Raw genomic sequence first — 16,394 nt, 5'->3', positions numbered from 1 at the left:
CAGTCTTCCTCCAGACTCTGGCACCTTGATTTCCGAATGACATGCAAAATTTGCTTTCATCAGAAAAAAGTACTTGGGACCACTTAGCAACAGTCCAATGCTGCTTCTCTGTAGCCCAGGTCAGGCGCCTCTGCCGCTGTTTATGGTTCAAAAGTGGCTTTACCTGGGGAATGCGGCACCTGTAGCCCATTTCCTGCACACGCCTGTGCACGGTGGCTCTGGATGTTTCCACACCAGACTCAGTCCACTGCTTCCTCAGGTTCCCCAAGGTCTGGAATCGGTCCTTCTCCACAATCTTCCTCAGGGTCCGGTCTCCTCTTCTCGTTGTACAGTGTTTTCTGCCACATTGTTTCCTTCCAACAGACTTACCATTGAGGTGCCTTGATACAGCACTCTGGGAACAGCCTATTTGTTGAGAAATTTCTTTCTGGGTCTTACCCTTTTGCTTGAGGGTGTCAATGATGGCCTTCTTGACATCTGTCAGGTCGCTAGTCTTACCCATGATGGGGGTTTTGAGTAATGAACCAGGCAGGGAGTTTATAAAAGCCTCAGGTATCTTTTGCATGTGTTTAGAGTTAATTAGTTGATTCAGAAGATTAGGGTAATAGGTCGTTTAGAGAACCTTTTCTTGATATGCTAATTTATTGAGACAGGTTTTTTGGGTTATCAGGAGTTGTATGCCAAAATCATCAGTATTAAAACAATAAAAGACCTGACAAATTTCAGTTGGTGGATAATGAATCTATAATATATGAAAGTTTAATTGTAATCATTACATTATGGTAAATAATGAAATTTAACACTATATGCTAATTTTTTGAGAAGGACCTGTACAGCCACTATACTAGAGTGCAGGGGAGCTCACACACTGCAGACACCATACATATCAAAATGATCCCACAGAGGCTTGGAAAAGGGTAACAGCTGAGAAGTGAATGACAGGATATCATACAAATTACAAGTTTTTGGTGATTTTTTTGGAGCTGCATATTTTTCCTTCTCAAATAAATGCAGCATCTTACAGTTTCAGCAAACTCAATGGGTTGCATACACGTGGTCACATACCAACTAGATGTGCTCGGTCTCTCTCGATCTAGGAGGATTAGGCGAGGTAGAGCACATCTAGATAAAATGTGGCCAGTAGTAAACAAATTGTATACTTGCAGTCACATGACAATCACACTTTTCCCAGAGCCATAGGAGACTTCCCACAGTGTATGATGTAAGTGTTGTAAGAGTTACAGTAATTTATTCGCCAGTCACATAGAATGACAGCAGGCTTTTAACAAAAGACTGGACAACCCCTTTAATCAGCATGAAAGCGCCTGTACACATGTTATTAGTATGAGGTGTAAAATCCTCATTTCACTCCTTCCCAATCGGGCGATTTTCCATTCTTCTTCCAAGAGCTATAACTTTATTATTTTTCCATCCACATACCCGTGTGATGGCTTGTTTTTTTGTGGGACAAGTTGTAGTTTAGGCTATGTTCACACCTTCAGTATTTAGTCAGTATTTTAACTTAGTATTTGTAAGCCAAAACCAGGAGTGGAATAAATGAGAGGAAAAGTATAATAGAAACACGTGCACCACTACTGCATTTATCACCCACTCCTGGTTTTGGTGGTGTGAAATACTGATCATGTGAACATGGCCTTAAATCATCATTCAATTTTACTATTTAATGAACTAAAAAATGGGAAAGAAATTTCAAGTGCAAGGAAATTGCACAAAAACTCAATTCCGCAATTGTTTTTTGGGTTTCGTATTTCTGATGTTCATTGTGTGATAAAATCTATCTATTTATCTATCTATCTATCTATCTATCTATCTATCTATCTATCTATCTATCTATCTATCTATCTATCTATCTTCAGGTCAGCACAATTACAGTGACACCAAACTTGTATTTTTTTAAATTGAAATAGGAGAAAATTTCTGAAGGTCATGAAAAAAAAAATTTGCTTGTGTTGCCTTTGCCCATGACGTTTTCATGTTTAGGATGATATTTCTATAGATACCATTTTTAGATAGATTCATCATTTTGATCACTTTATCGCATATTTTTGCAGTATTATGAAAAATGAAATACAATATTCTGGCATGATAATTTTTTCTCATTACGCCAATTACCAATCGGGTTAACCCCTGTGCCAACCAGGTTGGGTTGCATGTTAACGACCAGGCAAATTTTTACAATGCTGACCAGAGTCAGTTTATGAAGTGGAACGCTCTAATGGATCCCATTGATTTTGAGATTGTTTTTGCATGACATATTGTACTTCATGATAATGGTAACATTTCTTTGATATGACATGTGTTTATTTGGGAAAAGAAAACAGAAATTTGGCAAAAATTTTGAAAATGTTGCAATTTTTAAATTTTGAATTCTTATGCCCTTAGATAAAAGAGATATCTCATTCAAAATAGTTTTTGTTGGGACCACATTACATTTCAAGTGACTTTGAGGGGTCTATATGACAGAAATACCCAAAGGGACACCATTCTAAAAACTGTACCTCTCAAAGTGCCGAAAAGCACATTCAAGAAGTTTATTAACCCTTCAGGAGCTTCACAGAAATTTTTGGAATATGGGAGAAAAAAATGATCATTTAACTTTTTTTCACAATTTTTTTCTGTAGACCCATTTTTTTTATTTTTCAAGGGTAACATCAAAAAATGGACTAAAAAATTTCTTGTACAATTTCTCCTGAGTATGTTGATACCCTACATTTGGGGGAAAGCCACTGTTAAAGGGACACTGTCACCTGAATTTGGAGGGAACAATCTTCAGCCATAGGGGCGGGGTTTTCGGGTGTTTGGTTCACCCTTTCCTTACCCGCTGGCTGCATGCTGGCTGCAATATTGGATTGAAGTTGATTCTCTGTCCTCCGTAGTATATGCCTGCACAAGGCAGTCCCTTTAAGGCACATGGCAGAGCTTGGAAGTGAAGGAGCGCAACTTGACTTTTTGAATACAAAATTTGCTGAAACAATTAGCGAACACCATGTTATGTTTGATGAGCACATGATGTGCCTAAACAGTTAAAATCCCCCACAAGTGAAACTAGATCCCTCAAGGAATGTACAGTGGGTACGGAAAATATTCAGACCACTTTAAATTTTTCACTCTTTGTTTCATTGAAGCCATTTGGTAAATTCAAAAAAGTTCATTTTTTTCACATTTAATGTAAACTCTGCACTCCATCTTGACTGAAAAAAGCAAATGTAGAAATTTTTACAATTTAATAAAAAAGAAAAACTGAAATATTACATGGTCATAAGTATTCAGACCCTTTTCTCAGACACTCATATTTAAGTCACATGCTGTCCATTCTCTTGTGATCCTCCTTGAGATGGTTCTACTCCTTAATTTGAGTCCAGCTGTGTTTAACTAAACTGATAGGACTTGATTTGGAAAGGCACACAACTGTCTATAAGACCTCATAGGTATCAGTGCATGTCAGACCAAATGAGAATCATGAGGTCAAAGGAACTGGCCAAGGAGCTCAGAGTCAGAATTGTGGCAAGGCACAGATCTGGCCAAGGTTACAACAGAATTTCTGCAGTACTCAAGATTCCTAAGAGCACAGTGGCCTCCATAATTGTTAAATGGAAGAAATTTGGGACCACCAGAAGGCTTCCTAGACCTGGCCGTCCAGCCAAACTGAGCAATCGTGGGAGAAGAGCCTTGGGGAGAGTGGTAAAGAAGAACAATAAGATAACTGTGGCTGAGCTCCAAAGATGCAGTAGGGAGATGGGAGAAAGTTCCACAAAGTCAACTATCACTGCAGCCAGTTGGGCCTTTATGGCAGAGTGGCCTGACGGAAGCCTCTCCTCAGTGAAAGACATTTGAAAGCCTGCATAGAGTTTGCTAAAAAACACATGAAGGACTCCCAGACTATGAGAAAAAAGATTCTCTGGCCTGATGAGATGAAGATAGACCTTGTTTGTGATAATTCTAAGCAGTATGTGTGGAGAAAACCAAGCACTGCTCATCATCTGCCCAATACAAGCCCAACAGTGAAACATGGTGGGGGCAGCATCATGCTATGGGGGTGTTTTTCAGCTGCAGGGACAGGACGACTGGTTGTCATTAAAGTAAAAATGAATGCGGCCAAGTACAGAGATATCCTGGATGAAAACCTCTTCCAGAGTGCTCTGGACCTCAGACTTGGCCAAAGGTTCACCTTCCAACAAGACAATGACCCTAAGCACACAACTAAAATAACAAAGGAGTGGCTTCAGAACGACTCTGTGACCATTTTTGACTTGCCCAGCCAGTGCCCTGACCTAAACCCAATTAAGCATCTCTGGAGAGACCTGAAAATGGCTGTCCACCAACGTTCACCACCCAACCTGATGGAACTGGAGAGGATCTACAAGGAAGAATGGCAGAGGATCCGCAAATCCATGTGTGAAAAACTTGTTTCATTCCCAAGAAGAGTCATGGCTGTACTAGATCAAAAGGGTGCTTCTACACAATACTGAGCAAAGTATTTCTTTTTTTTCAGTCAAGATGGGGTGCAGAGTGTACATTAATGAGAAAAAAATGAACTTTTTTGAATTTACCAAATGGCTGCAATTAAAGAAAGAGACAAAAATGTAAAGGGGTATGAATACTTTCTGTACCCACTGTATTTACATGTGTGGTGAGCACCCTGAACCCCCATGTGATTCACAGAGGTTTATAAATGTTGGGCCATCAATATAAAAAAATCACATTTCCCCAGAAAAAATGTCTTTTAGCCCCAAATTTTATATTTTCATAAGGGTAGCAGGATAAATTGCCTGATACAATTTGTGTGCAATTTCTCCTGCATACACCGATACCCCATATGAGGTTAAAAAAAACTACTGTTTGGGCACACGGCAGGGCTCGGAAGGGAAGGAGCATCATTTGACTTTTTGAATGAAACATTTGCTGGAATTATTAGCAGATGCCATGTTCCATTTGGAGAGCCCCTTGTCACTGGTTTATTGTGACAGAGAGAAGCCAGGAGACCACAGCGTCTCATTTCTCCTACTCCTGCACTGATTGGAAGCACTTTACTTTCATGTTAAATGGTGTAGCTTTCTTTCATCAGGAGTTAATCTGCTCAGTTGGGAGCTCATAAGTTTCCCTGCATTAAGGCTTAGCTTTTCACTATTAGCCACCCCTATCTCCTAAATAATTTGGGCACTGGCAAGCACTCATTGTCAGAGATAGCTTTTGCTGCATGGTTGGTCGTTGTTTGGTGGTTATTATTTTAGAAGGTGTTTAGTGGATTTATCTGTGACTGTTGCTTTGTTTTTGGGTGTGCTAATTCCCCTTCCCCTACTTCATTTTACCCCATCCTCCACTCCCCGGTTTATACCCCTGTTGTTTGTGTGAGTATATTTTAGTATTTTCCTTTATCCCTGTTCGTATTACCTTGTTAGTCTGGTTGGTGTATTACGGTACACTATTTCTCCCCTCTTTCCTGGGTAGGAAAGGGGTACAGACTGAGGGTAGATTCAGGAGCTAAGGCACGGTACGTGGCCCTGGCATTTTCATGATCAGAAGTAATCCTGGGATCAGAGCGAGCTAGGGCGCCCCTAGCGTTAGGGACAGGGAAGGAGCCTCTGGTCCTGGGATACCCAACAACAGAGTTGTGACATTAGCTTTGACCAAAACTGTTTTTTGATCTGTTATAGATCCTATCACTGCTCTGACAGGGTAACTGCAGCAACTCAGCCCGGAGGTGGCATATCTGCGCACTATCATTTTGCAGCACCCCAACACATCAGGTTTGGGGACCGTGACTCCCAGGCAACCCTTAGTAGATCCCGAGATCACTTTGCCTGACAGTTTCTCTGGGGGGCGTTACAAGTTGGTTGTTTTCAGAAAGGCCTGTAAGCTATACTTTAGGTTACGTCCTTGTTCTTCAAAAACGAAGGAACAACGGGTGGGGATAATAATCTCTCTCCTTCAGGGTGACCCCCAAGCATGGGTATTCTCTCTCCCGTCTGACTGCCAGTTGCTCCAGATGATGGAGGAACTACGTCTGACTCCCAGTTGCTCCAGATGGTAGTCCACACAACGTCAGCATTAGCAGGGAGACTGGCCGGGGGAGCAATATTGCGGAGGTGGTCTGTTATGGACCTGGTGGTTAGGAGCACCCGGAACGACCTGATGGTTAAACTCACACAGGACAAGCTCTGGGAAGTGGGAGCTCTGCTGACCGCAATCCATAATCCTATCACACAACTAGAAATAGCCGTGGAGCGTACCTAACATTGCCTAGACGCCTCTTCACAGCCTAAGAGCTAACTAGCCCTAGAGATTGAAAATAAAGCCTACCTTGCCTCAGAGAAATTCCCCAAAGGAAAAGGCAGCCCCCCACATATATTGGCTGTGAGTTAAGATGAAAGTCACAAACACAGAAATGAAACAGGTTTCAGCAAAGGGAGGCCAGACTTACTAAACAGACTGAGGATAGGAAAGGTAACTTTGCGGTCAGCACAAAAAACTACAAAAAGACCACGCAGAGTGTGCAAAAAGACCTCCGCACCGACTCACGGTGCAGAGGTGCCACTCTGCATCCCAGAGCTTCCAGCTAGCAAGACAAAATCATGAAAGCAAGCTGGACAAAGAAACAACAAACAAATAATTAACTAGCAGGGACTTAGCTTCTGCTGGAGTAGACAGGTCACCAGAAAGATCCAAGAACGAACTGAACCAGTACAAGAACATTGACAGCTGGCATGGAGTAACGATCTGAGTGGAGTTAAATAGAGCAGCCAGCCAAGGAATAAACTACGTCACCTGTGGAAGGAACCTCAGAAGCAGCAGCTCGACGCACAGCCACCAGAGGGAGTCCATGGACAGAACTCGCCGAAGTACCATTCATGACCACAGGAGGGAATTCGATAACAGAATTCACAACAGTGGTCCACTGACACTAAATGGAATGACCCCGTACTCCGTAGCCAGTTATGTCAGAGCTATCAGTAAGTGTGAAGGATGCCTTAGACCTGTTTGAGACACCAGTTTCCCTTGAGGCGGCCATGTCTCTGGCTATCTGGGTAGATCGCCATATTCGCCAGAGACATAAAGAGACTACCCAATGTGTGTGAGGTTCGGGGCCAAGGGAAACCTGGTCTGAGTCATCTGAGGAACCCATGCAGTTAGGTGGGGCAACGCATCCTGGAAATCAGACTGTAGTTCGACATAAAGGAGGAGTATGTTTTTTGTTGTGAATTCCGCTCTTGGGCTCCCTCCGGTGGTTGTAAGTGGCACTTTTGTGAGTTCTGCTCTTGGGCTCCCTCTTGTGGTTTCTAGTGGTATGGCTGCTCCTTGGAGTTAGCTGTCATCAGCTGCCTCCACTTATCATCTCTTCTGCTCGGCTATTTAGGCCCGGCTCTTTCTTCAGCCAGTGCCACTTGTAAATGGTTCCTGGTTGGATTCACATCTCTTTGGAGTTCCCTGTTATCCTGACCAGTTCAGCAAAGCTAAGTTTTTGCTTGCTCTTTTCTGTCCATAGATTGTGGACTTATCCATTCTGTGCTTTCTATGTTCGTCCAGCTTATCAGTGTGAATTAATTCTGTCTTGCTGGAAGCTCTGGGAGGCAGATTTGCCCTCCACACCTTTAGTCAGGTGTGGAGATTTTTTGTAAACTCTGTGTGGATTTTTGTAGTGTTTTATACTGACCGCACAGTATTCCATCCTGTCCTATCTATTTAGCTAGACTGGCCTCCTGTGCTCATCCTGGTTTCATTCTGTGAATGTCATTTCCCTCTCCACTCACAGTCATTATTTGTGGGGGGCTAATCTATCCTTTGGGGATTTTCTCTGAGGCAAGATAGCTTTCCTGCTTCTTTCTTTAGGGGTAGTTAGCTCTTAGGCTGTGACGAGATGCCTAGGGAGAGTTAGGAGCATTCCACGGCTACTTCTATTGTTGTGTTGAGCTTAGGGACTGCGGTCAGTACAGTTACCACTTCCTTCAGAGCTCGTTCCATGTTGCTCCTAGACCACCGTATCATAACAGTTTTTACTGTAAGAGAAAGGGCCATTTTGTAGGTGCATATCCTTCCTTATCTCACTGTAAACAACCACCAAAAAAACAAAGGAGCCCGGGTTGCATGGAGGTTATCAACCCGGGTGTACTTATCTCCTCAGTGGGTAGGACACAATTTTTTTCTGCCTGCTGAAATCCATCTGGGCAAAAATGAGGTGGTTATTTCTGCCTTTATGGACAGTGGGGCGGGGTTTATTTTGATCGTTGCTTGGTTCATCCAGGTCCAGGGCCTCAAACCACATATACTGTCCAGACCTATACCCATAATCGCCATTGACTCCAAACCCTTGAGACAGGGTTATTTTACTTAAGTTGTCTGAAGGCTACATTAACAGACAGAGGCCATGCACTCAGGACGTATTGATTGTTATGTGCTAGAGAGTCTGCCCTCTCCTGTTTTTCTTGGACTACCTTGGTTTATGGAGCACCCCCAGACGCAGGGCCGCGGGTTACTCGGTACCGGTCCTCTCTGTCACAGTTCTTGGGTTGTCACGATGGCTGGACCCGGTCCGTGACCCTGCTGAGGGGCGTCCAATAAAAGGGGTGATGAAAATCGGCTAAAGTTTCATGACGCCACCTGTGGTATTCGGTCAGGTCGACCGACGCTGCTTGGGGTCTACTGGGGTGATGTGATGGCAGCTAGATGGTATACCTTCCCACAGGTGAAGTATATCCCCAGGGCTTCCCAGTAATGTAGGTGGCGATGGTGTGAGGTGCAGTCAATAACGAGGACACAGGGTTACAGTCTCTTTACCTTTTACTGAAGACTTCGGGATCCGCAATCCAGAGCACTGTCAACAGGGCTGTCTGAGACCGGCCAGTCTGAAGGCACATCCAGAGTTCCCTTTGCAGGTGGAAATCAGTGCCTACCACTAGCGCCTGTTTGTTGTAGTTCTTCCCTGCTGAGCATTTGGGATAGTCCTCACAACTTCTGTTCTCGCTCTTTCTCTGTCTCTCTCTCTCCGTCCCCCAAGTTTATATGGATAGGATGCACCCGTTTGACGGGAAGGCTCGGAGCTATTCTGGGACCCTAGAGACGCCCCTCTCCACGCTTGCCCCTTATGTCTGCTTAGGTGATGTATGGTAGACAGCCAACCTATAGTTAACTGTCCTGCGGTATTTGAAGAAAGGCATAGTCAGTTACTTCCTCGGTGTTCCGGTCACCGGCTACGCGCCTCAGTAGGAAGTTGCCGTTCTCGGGGCACGACTCCTACTGGCTCTCCTTTGTGCTTGATCTCGTTTCTCATTTTCCACAATATCCTTCTCTTCGTGTCCTTTCTTAGGATACCGCCACAAGGTAGTGCAGGCGCGGTTCCGTTGCTTTCTATTCGTTCTGCTAGGCCCCTGTCAGGAACCCACCCTTGACAGGTCCTCCCTGGAGCTCTCCCAGGCTGCGTTCTGCTCTAACTTCCTATCCGACCCCTAGTTTTACCAGTGTGAGGAGTGGCCTAATACATAGTGCCTTTTGCTCCCCCTAGTGGCCAGAGTGTGAAGTGTAATGTGTGCTTGTGATACCTGGTCAGGTGAACTCCTTTAGTGCAATCAGACATAACATCACCCTCCTTAGCGGCAGAGAGACATTACTGCAATGACCAGGTCTCTGGGGCGCTGCATTTACTCTGCACAACACTATGGTAAATTGGCAGACTCAGGAAGTGGTAAAATGGAGTAAGTATTGTCAAGGACACTAGTTTGGCACTTGGCTTGCAAGGGAGGATACCCAGGCTGTGCCTAAATACTTGTCTGACTTTGGAGATGTGTTTTCGGAGCAGAGGTGCCAAGAACTTCCTCCTCCTCATCCATATGATTGTGTTGATAATCTGGTCCCTGGGGCCAAGCTGCTAAAGAGCAGACTATTCAATATCTCTGGTCCTGAGAGGCAGGCCATGAAGTACTATATCGCGGAAAGTTTGGCAAATTGTGATATCAGACAATCCTCATCCTCCATTGCTGTGGTGTTTATCTTTGTAAAGAAAGATGGGGGGGTTATGCCCCTGTGTAGATTTCTGCAAATTCAATAAGATTACAGTCCAGCATCCATATCTGCTCGCTCTCATCGCGGACTTCTTTAGTCAGATTGTAGGAGCAAAATGGTTTTCTAAACTGGATCTCAAGGGGGGGCGTATAATCTCATTTGTATTAAAGAGGGGGATGAGTGGAAAACAGCTTTCAATATGCCTGATGGACACTATGCGAACTTTGTGATGCTATTTGGGTTGACTAATACTCCCGCCATCTTATAACACTTTGTAAATTACATCCTTAGTCACCTGGTAGATAGGTTTGTTGTAATCTATTTTAATTATGTATTAATTTATTCACCTGACCTTGAATCATATCAGATACATGTCAGGCAGGTCTTACAGATACTCAGAGACAATAAATTTGTCAAACCAGAGAAATATTTTATCGTACACTGGTTTTCGCATGGATCCGGCGAAAGTCCAGGTGGTACTGGTTTGGGATCGTCCTGAGGATTTGAAGGCTTGTTTTTGGTTTCGCCAACTACTACCGCAAGTTCATCAAAAATTGTTCGGTAGTGGTCAAACTTTTCACAGGCATGACCAGGAAAGGGACTGTCACGCCGTTCTGTCTGTATGTGGTTTTCGGCGTGACAATGCATGTCTTTGCTTTAACCCTTTGCTCCTTTCCCCCTAATTGAGCTGGGATACTGTTGGCTGTTACCTGTATGGAACCTGCTTAGTTCCCTGCTCTGCTGCGTAGCCGTACATGGGAGGTTAGGTCTTTGATCTGCTGCATGACCATCTGCATGTGCGGTCCCTGGTTGCCGCTGTGGAAGCTGTCCACGGGTTGCAAGGTCATTTGCAGCTGGTGCATGACTTTCCATGTATGTCTGGGTGTGCAGTTGCTGACAGAAGCTCAGGCCTCAGTCTCAGTTGAGCATGTATGGACGGTATGACTGTTTCTGAGCCCCGCTTGGCCGGCGGATGAGATTGCTCGGATCCCAGCTGGTAGTGGACTAGATTGCTCAATCCTGCGCTTGGTTAGCAGTTTGGATTTCTGGAGCAATGAACTCTGCTGCTTGTGAACTGGGACTTACCGCTTTTCCCAAGAAAAGTTTCTGTGTATTTTTTGGGGGCTTCAGAAGAGGGGGCTTTAGGAGGGGATAATGTCACACCATTCTGTTTGTATCTGGTTTTCGGTGTGACAATGCATGTCTTTGCTTTAACCCTTTGCTCCTTTCCCCCTAATTGAGCTGGGAGACTGTTGGCTATTATCTGTATGGAGCATGCTTAGTTCCCTGCTCTGCTGCGTAGCCATACATGGGAGGTTAGGTCTTTGCTCTGCTGCATGACAATCCGCATGTGCGGTCCCTGGTTGCCGCTGTGGAAGCTGTCCGTGGGTTGCGAGGTCATTTGCAGCTAGTGCATTACTTTCCACATGTGTCTGAGCGTGCAGCCGCTGCCACGTGCCCTGAGCCTCAGTTCCTGCACTGATTGTGCTGTAATGGTTTCTGTTTGTGCTAAGGGCGTGTGCGGCCGCACCTCCCCTGATTTTATCAGGGTTAGTGTGTGTACTTGAAATGCTATCCCCAGCCAATTGCTGAGGGGCAGCTCCTATATATAGTTCCTCTGCCCTATGGGTGGGGCCTGATCTAATCACAAAGCTCCTGAACTTTGCTATGTGTGTTTTGTGTTCCTGCACTTCTCCTGTCTATGTTTGGTACTAAAGTCCTTGCCCTGATTCCTGTTATGTCCTGTTTTGGCGCCTGTCCTGGAGGCGGTATATCCAGGCCTGAATCCTTGATCCTGTACCTGTCCTGTACGTGACCCTGTCTGAACTGTGTCTGCTGGGTTATGTTCCTGGAATCCCTCTGCGTCTGGAGCCTCGCACCCAGTGACTTTGAGTCTCCTGTGTAACCGGTGTTTCTGCTGAACATCTACTACTCTGTGCTCTGGCTACCATGCGGTGCTGGCTCGTGGCAGGCCCAGCCATCCTGCAGTTCTAGCACATCCTGTTTGAGTTTCTTCCTAGGTCCGATGCTCGGAGCCTGACGACCGCAGTCTGGAACCTGATGACCGCTGCCTGGAGCTTAGAGCCTGATGACTGTGGTGGTGCCTGTAAGTCGTGTCGGATGTCCGGAACCGAACGACTCCTGTCTAATGTCTGCTGGTGGTCCTTTGTCCAGATGTCCTGTATATACCCTGGACATTCTAACCGTCAGTACAGTAGGACTATCAGCTTTGTATCCACCAGATTTCTGCACAACACAACTGATGGTCCCCACCCCATTATAAGGCAAGAAATCCCACTTATTAAACCTGACAGGGCACACCTGTGAAGTGAAAACCATTCCCGGTGACTACCTCTTGAAGCTCATCAAGGGAATGCCAAGAGTGTGCAAAGCAGTCATCAAAGCAAAAGGTGGCTACTTTGAAGAACCTACAATATAAGACATATTTTCAGTTGTTTCACACCTTTTTGTTAAGTATATAATTTCACATGTGTTAATTCATAGCTTTGATGCCTTCAGTGTGAATGTACAATTTTCATAGTCATGAAAATGCAAAAAAACTTTACATGAGAAGGTGTGTCAAAAGTTTTGGTCTGCACTGTATATCTAAAGTCTGCAAAACATCTAACTCCTAGACAGGCAAGATGGGCATTGTTCTTTACCAGGTTTAACTTTTTTGTTACATATAGACTCCTGACAGTGAGTGCCTGGTGTCAGCTGTCAGAATCAACTGACACCTGGTGGCGATCGTGCGCGCACAGCTACTGTTTTTACAAAATTGCCTGGTCGTATTCATACACTCCAGGTCGGTAAGTACCAGGTCACACAGAGCAAAGTCCTTTATTTGAACAAGAAAGTCCCCGACCCTCTTTTACACATTTATTAATATCCAAAGAGAGCTAAAAAAGCAAAGAAATCCTCACCTTTCCGCCAATAATCCATATGTCCCATAACGAGCCCAACTCAGCTACATCTGGATGCATTGCTGAGCAGTGACATAAAATGCCACAGCTCAACCCAGCATCCAGGAGATACTGAGCTGACCATAAAAATGCATCTTCAGTGCTGAGTGCTGAAGTTAGTAAAGTAACTGGAGTTCATAGCCGATGAACTCCGGTCACCTCACTGATTTCACAGCTCGCTGCATGAGAACTTGCTTATCGGCGGACAGGTGAGGATTTTGTTTGCTTCATGTTTATTGCCTGCTTCGCAGACTATAAACAGCCCCCAGCTGTCAGCTTTCCCTCAGCTGGTTAAGAATAATATGAGGGATCCCACGCCATTTTTTTTTAATTCTTTTTTTTTATAAATTCTTTATTTAGTAATAAACATGAAAGCCATTACAAATATCTTAATATAAGGTATAAGAAAACCATGTGGGTAAGGGAGAAAGTTGGGGGGGGGGGGAAAGAGGGGTCAGGTAGGTATAGGGTGGGGGAAAATGGAGGGGAGGGTGGGCAGAGAGGGAATAGGGGGGAGGGGATTGAACAATTTTAACATGAATTGGTACTCCACATTAAGTCTTAGCCGAGAAAACAAATACAGTGTATGACAATCTATTCAGTCATAACTCTTAATCCCAGGGGCATACATTAAGTAGCGAAATTATATTAAGTGTATCCGCTCGCTTTTAGCTCTTTCCAAGGTGCCCAAATTTTCACATACAAGTCGTGATTGTTCATTTCCCTGCTGGATAACTCCTCAAGCCTAGAGATCTGGTCCACCTTGGAAAACCACTCAGACATGGTTGGAGGGGAAGCATCTTTCCAATGTAAAGTGATTAAGTGCTTTTCAGCACTTACTAGCAATGGTAAAAGTCTATGTTTCTTGGGTTTGAAATTATTAGATGGGCAGGAAAGCAGGACTTCAAAAGCCCTAAGGTTGGTTTTAATCAGGTTAAGTTTCTTAAGAGTTCTACCTATCTCTTCCCAAAACGTTTTTAGTTTAGGGCATTCCCAGAAAATATGGGTATGATGGCCCAATGGGTCATGGCATCGCCAACAGGAGCTGTCCTCTACCAGACCCTAATGAAATAATTTGGCTGGAGTTAGGTGCCAGTAAGTTTGGGTCTAGTAAGTATGGTATGGAGCAAATCGGAGCCAACATGGAGGGGAAGGATTCCGACGGAAGATCTTTGTTTAAGGAGCGTCTAACTTTGAGTGTGGTTAGGGACACATCATCCAATCTGAGCTCGCTGGAGGGTTTAGCCAACGACCAGAGGCAAGGTCTTCCCTTCAGTCCTAGCAAAACTAAGTCTATACTGTCATTGCTATTTCCCTCAAAGCTAGCTATTATTTTAAGCCATCTATTTATGTGGACTGCTCAGTAGTATAGGGCAGGGTCAGGTAATCTCAAACCACCCGTAAGAGTTGAGCGAGAGAGAAATTTATATGTGATTCTGGCTGGTTTCTGTTTCCAGATAAATTTGGTAATTAACGATTTTAAGTTTCTAAAGTAAGTTTGTGGAATGTTAATCGGGACCATGCTTAATGTATACAAAATAACTGGCATGACGTACGTCTTGAAAATGTGGGAAAATTATATAATTTTAACAGGTCCTGCACTTTTTTAATTAGGGCAGAGTAGTTAGCTTGAAAAAGGTGGCTGGGGTTCTTTGTAATCTCAATACCAAGATATTTTATGGAATTTGTGGCCCAAGAGAAGGGGCAAAGTGAGTATAACTCAGTCAGACATGTATGGGGGAGAGAAATATTTAGAGTTACAGATTTTGTAGTATTAATTTTAAAGTTGGATAAATGCCCAAATTGTAGTAATATGTCTAAAATTGCTGGGAAGGCCTGGGAAGGATTAGTGATCAAAAAAAGCAAATCATCGGCAAAAGCCAAAGTTTTTAGTTCTATTGATCCAATTTTTAGACCTCTAACTGATGTGTCCTGTCTTATTTTTTGAATTAAAGTTTCTATAACCAGAATAAATAGGGACGGGGACAATGGGCATCCCTGCCTCGTGCCATTGTGGATACTGAAGCTATCCGACAGGGTGCCATTTACTCGCACCTTAGCTGTAGGTTGCGAATAAAGGGAGAAGATTGCGTCAATAAATTGTGATGGAAAGCCAAACTTCAACAAGGCTTGTTCCATAAAGCACCAACTCACCCTGTCAAATGCTTTCTCCACATCTGTTGAGAGGAGGACCAAAGGGATCCCTCTATTCTTAGTAAAAGTTATAGACTGGATAATTTTGGTTGAATTATCTTTGCCTTCCCTCCCCCTGACGAATCCCACCTGGTCAGTGTCAATTAGCTTAGGTAAAAAAGAACTCAGCCTATTTGCTAAAATTTTGACCCAGAGCTTAATATCTGAATTAAGAAGGGAAATAGGTCTGTAGTTAGAACATGTTGCCGGGTCCTTGCCCTCTTTAGGGATAGCGGAGATAAAGGCTTCCAATGATTGTCTCGGTAGTGGTTGGCCCTCTGTGACGCTGTAAGAATCTGGCTGCACTCGGATGTCATCCGAGTGCAGTCCTATTAGAGCATGTAGATTCAAACAGTGAAAAACGGAGAGTGGACCCACTGGACCGTGATGACGAACCCCTCTCGGACGAGCTGACCAGGTGGACCGCCCCCTATACAGGGAGAGTTAGGGGCAGGCCCGTGAGGGACTATCGCCACGGAAGCTGGAGGGTCGACTGAGATCAGATGGGTACACAGCAGCAGTGGCGTAGGAAGGGGGGTGCGGGGGGGGGGCGGTCCGCCCCGGGCGGCACAATGCTGGGGGTGGCCGGCGCTGCAGGGGAAGAAGATAAAAAAAAAAAAGACGCCCCTTTAAATCTTCGGGCGGCGCCGTCTGCCGCTACGACCAGGGCCAGCTCCCCCCACCCCCGGGTCCCGCCCCCGCCCCCGCCCCCCGCTCTAATACTCACCTCTCCTGGTTCCTGCGGCTTCAGCGTCCTCTGACTCTGCGACGTCTCAGAGCAGAGGGCGCGATGACGTCACTACTGTGCGCGCCGCTCTGCCTCTGTCCTGAGCGTCGCAGAGCCGGAGAGACGCTGACTGCACCGGACCTGCGCTGGGAACGGGAGAGGTGAGGATTTTACTTTTTTTTTTTTTTTCTTTATGTCTGACTGTCTGGGGCTGGGGCAATGCTGGAGACCATGGGGCAGATTGCTGGACACACTGGGGCAATACAGGAGACCATGGGGCAGATTGCTGGACACACTGGGGCAATACAGGAGACTATGGGGCAGATTGCTGGACACACTGGGGCAATACAGGAGACCATGGGGCAGATTGCTGGACACACTGGGGCAATACAGGAGACCATGGGGCAGATTGCTGGACACACTGGGGCAATACTGGAGACCATGTGGCAGAATGCTGGACACACTGGGGCAATACTGGAGACCATGGGGCACAATGC

This window comes from Ranitomeya imitator, chromosome 2 (genome assembly GCF_032444005.1).
Source record: "Ranitomeya imitator isolate aRanImi1 chromosome 2, aRanImi1.pri, whole genome shotgun sequence".
Classification (NCBI taxonomy): domain Eukaryota; kingdom Metazoa; phylum Chordata; class Amphibia; order Anura; family Dendrobatidae; genus Ranitomeya; species Ranitomeya imitator.
This window is presented reverse-complemented; position numbering follows the sequence as displayed.